The sequence below is a fragment of the Schistocerca cancellata genome, chromosome 4 (assembly GCF_023864275.1).
Source record: "Schistocerca cancellata isolate TAMUIC-IGC-003103 chromosome 4, iqSchCanc2.1, whole genome shotgun sequence".
Taxonomy (NCBI): Eukaryota; Metazoa; Arthropoda; class Insecta; order Orthoptera; family Acrididae; genus Schistocerca; species Schistocerca cancellata.
The window spans coordinates 264,321,170-264,325,632 of record NC_064629.1 but is presented as its reverse complement, the minus strand read 5'-3'; positions in this window follow the sequence as shown (position 1 = coordinate 264,325,632).

The window sequence follows — 4,463 nt, the reverse complement described above, 5'->3', positions numbered from 1 at the left end:
GTTTCATTTCGCTTCCTTCTCCATTTCCAAGCGCTTTACCAGGCAGTGTATTATAGTGTAATTATCTTGTGTTTCGAAGTAGTATTGTGGGCTTAACATTTGATAAACAGCATAAGTAGCGGACGTATATTACTATTTAATGAAACCTCTATGTAAGGTGTCTCTCGGCCTTTAGCTACATGTACTAGATAATTCATGAAACATGTAACACTCGTTTTATTTCGTAGACGGTTCAGGATATCGAAACAAGGTTTAACGCAGCAAATTATTACGAGTTGTCATCTTGAATTGAAAGCATAGCTTGCCATGGAGCCAGGAAGAGAGCGGATGTTTGGTTCTCACGGAGGCACAGCTGACGCTGCCTACTGGGTCGAGCGAGCCGAGTACTTGCTTACCGCAAGCAATACGTTAGACGTACTGTAATCTCTATGAATCTGAGAAAGTATTGTTAAATATTAATAGATCTTTTTCGTATCAATAACTTCGATACTTTCGGAAATACAAATTTTTACCTAAAACACACAATAACCGTGCTTTAATTGTGATACCGAGTTAGGGACTATAAGATATTCATCTATAGTATGAACTGAAACTAAAACCAAGAGGATAGGTTCATATATTCTAATTTTCTGAAATTTTCTTTAGTTTCAATACCACAGATTTCGGACGTAATTAAAAGTACTTTAGAAAATTATTATTTCATCGTGTGTGTTTTGGAGAGACTGAGACAGTGAATGGAGGGTGAGAGTGTGATATTGAGAGGTGGCATGAGCCCCCTCTCATATTGCTATCTTACGATTTTCCTCTCTAATTGCATCCAGTGAAAAGTCGCTATTCCTTCACACGCGGACTTCCCACGCAGCGTCTCTCGTCACCCGGGTGGTCCGGTGACAGGCGGGCTCTGCTGATCTGGAAAGCGTTAAGCCGACGGGTGTGAGGAAGTCGAGTGAATGCTTTGCAGACGCCGACATTGTCAAAAGACATGCTCGGAGGGGTCTGAAGTAGCGGCTGGGCTAGAGGTTCCATTACTTCGCAGAAACTTAGCGCAAACACTTTCTGGCGGGCTACCAGCGAGGCGTGGAAATGACTTGTGTACCCAGGCAGTTGTGGCGGGAAAATTCCCGCGCTTTCTGCAAATAGTAACTGTGATTGGCTTGCTCAGGGCATAGCTCCGTGACGTAGCAAAATCAGCACAGAAATTGGCGCCAAGAATCTCCGTTGGTGGAATGGTAGTGCTCCGGCAATAGAGTGGAATTTTCCGCCGGTTTTAGAGTTGCTGATTGGAACGTTTAACCACGGCCACTGTTGTGGGGGCGGGAATGTTGTGTGTTCGGCCTGTACGGGTGCTCTAGGTAGTCGGCTCTTGCCTTTCGGTCGAGGACGTCGAAGCAACCAGCCATCGCCTCCGGTACGCCAAATCGCGTTCTTGCAGTTAAGAAGACAGATTGGTAAGGTATGTCCGCAGTACCGGCAGAAAGGGATTTTCCTAGGTGATAATCAGAGCTCAGCAGAGCGCGCCTGTTCGTCTTTTTCTAACTTTGTTCTGTCTTGGGTAGCAGCAATTAATGTTGGGTTGGCTATGTGTTTTCTCTTAAGATTTGAGTTGCAAGGAATTGGCTCCACATACCACTTCGTCATAATCCTCACAATCTAGTTTAGGGGCAACTTCACATTCACAGCGTTTGAGTATCCAATTTGAGCCAATTTGATGTATTGTAAATGTTTCATGTGTTTTTGTTTATTATTTTGTGTTTACTCTTAATAAATCATATTGTTATTTTGGACAGAACTTTCATTCAGTTAATCGGTAGAGCAACCCTATCATTCCTCACTATGTTAATGAAACTTTCGTTTATTTAACTTATTTATCAAATTAAATTATTGCAGGTGACAAACTCTCTTCTACTCCACTGGCAGGGTTGATTAGAGTCAGTTCGCGTTTTTTTTTTTAATCCTTGTGCAACAGCAAAAGTCGGAGTTAGAATAGGGGGGGCTTAGAGCATCATTTACATGTGTAGATTCTAGAACAATTTAGTGTTAAATACACTGCTAGCCCCAGCACCTCGCATAAAATGTCGACCCTTAGCGTCGGATCTTTCCTGTGAAACGCTGATAAACAAGTATTATTAATTGTAGGGACATTCAGAATTTTTTTGCTTAATTTTTTTATTGATTAATACCCAAGTTTTTTTTGTGGTAGTTCCGCGTTTAGTTTTAAGTAGCGGCGCATGATTACAGTTTTTGTTTTCAGTGTTGTTGTGTTCCTTTGATGGTGTGTCCGTATCACATCAGACTTTGTCGGGTTTGTGTGCGGTTTCTGTACCACAATAATTCGTGTGTATAATTACAGCGTTGGAGAGGCGTTGTTAAAATTTTATGTCTATGTTTAAAAATATATGGAGTAGGTTGATTTTATTGTGCATTTTAGATAAATTTGTTTTTCATGAATGATAACGAGAATTAAGGCACGACTATTATCGAGCGATGCTAAAACAAAAGAGGATAGCATAATGGGTAAGGGGCAGTTTACTGACTCGAATAGGTTCGGAGATGAGATGGGCACAGTTTTAGCAGCACAGGACGCCAGGGTGATTGATGAGGAAGGTGATTTGGACGCGATCTCAGAGCAGTGTTGCGGCCGTGATTATGATAGTGAAACAGAGACAGGCACACAGGTCGAGACGGTAGCAGAAGTTTATAATCAAACGAACGAGAGCAGACAGGGGCTAGCTCGGCCACGTCAGAGCTCTAGCGCCCAGGTGTCCAGAGTTACATCTCCCACGTTTGAAGAGGATCAAAAAGATGTCGTAAACCCAATACTGAGCTTCCTAGGATCAATGAAAGAAGAAGCTGACAAACAACGTAAGAGGGAGAAGGAAGAAGAGGAGAAACAACGTAAGAAATAGAAGGAAGAAGCTGACGAACAGCGTAAGAAGGACACTGAGGCAATAATTTCGCATATAGGGGAAATTCGTGGGAAATTACTAACAATAAAGAAAGAATGTGGAGAAGCAAAACAAATGTCAATGGTAGCACAAAAAGTAGCAGGTCTAGCCAAAACGGCAGCAACAGGGGCAATGGAAATCGCAAAAGTAACTTCTCAACTCGCAGGGCGCTTGCTACGTGCGACACAAGCACACTCAAAATCCCTAGCGGTCTTAAAGACTCAAGGTAATATTGTGGTTACGAACATCACGAAACGAATGAAAGAAGTAGAGAGTTGGATAGCAAAACTAGAGCGAAACGGGCACACGAGCATTGCGCGTTCGGATACCAATGATGGAGTACACAGAATTGTGTCTCCGAGGAAAAGCCCGCCGTGCTCTAGCCCAGTGACAGAGTGCGGAACTAACAATGCACACGCAGAAACAGAGAGTAATAGCTCCAATAATTGCAGCCCACTTAGAACAGTGAATGCTGAATGCCACGTCTACTGTGATACAGAGGTAGCAAATCACAGTTATCAGCAAGATACACTCCTGGAAATGGAAAAAAGAACACATTGACACCTGTGTGTCAGACCCACCATACTTGCTCCGGACACTGCGAGAGGGCTGTACAAGCAATGCTCACACGCACGGCACAGCGGACACACCAGGAACCGCGGTGTTGGCCGTCGAATGGCGCTAGTTGCGCAGCATTTGTGCACCGCCGCCGTCAGTGTCAGCCAGTTTGCCGTAGCATACGGAGCTCCATCGCAGTCTTTAACACTGGTAGCATGCCGCGACAGCGTGGACGTGAACCGTATGTGCAGTTGACGGACTTTGAGCGAGGGCGTATAGTGGGCATGCGGGAGGCCGGGTGGACGTACAGCCGAATTGCTCAACACGTGGGGCGTGAGGTCTCCACAGTACATCGATGTTGTCGCCAGTGGTCGGCGGAAGGTGCACGTGCTCGTCGACCTGGGACCGGACCGCAGCGACGCACAGATGCACGCCAAGACCGTAGGATCCTACGCAGTGCCGTAGGGGACCGCACCGCCACTTCCCAGCAAATTAGGGACACTGTTGCTCCTGGGGTATCGGCGAGGACCATTCGCAACCGTCTCCATGAAGCTGGGCTACGGTCCCGCACAACGTTAGGCCGTCTTCCGCTCACGCCCCAACATCGTGCAGCCCGCCTCCAGTGGTGTCGCGACAGGCGTGAATGGAGGGACGAATGGAGACGTGTCGTCTTCAGCGATGAGAGTCGCTTCTGCCTTGGTGCCAATGATGGTCGTATGCGTGTTTGGCGCCGTGCAGGTGAGCGCCACAATCAGGACTGCATACGACCGAGGCACACAGGGCCAACACCTGGCATCATGGTGTGGGGAGCGATCTCCTACACTGGCCGTACACCACTGGTGATCGTCGAGGGGACACTGAATAGTGCACGGTACATCCAAACCGTCATCGAACCCATCGTTCTACCATTCCTAGACCTGCAAGGGAACTTGCTGTTCCAACAGGACAATGCACGTCCGC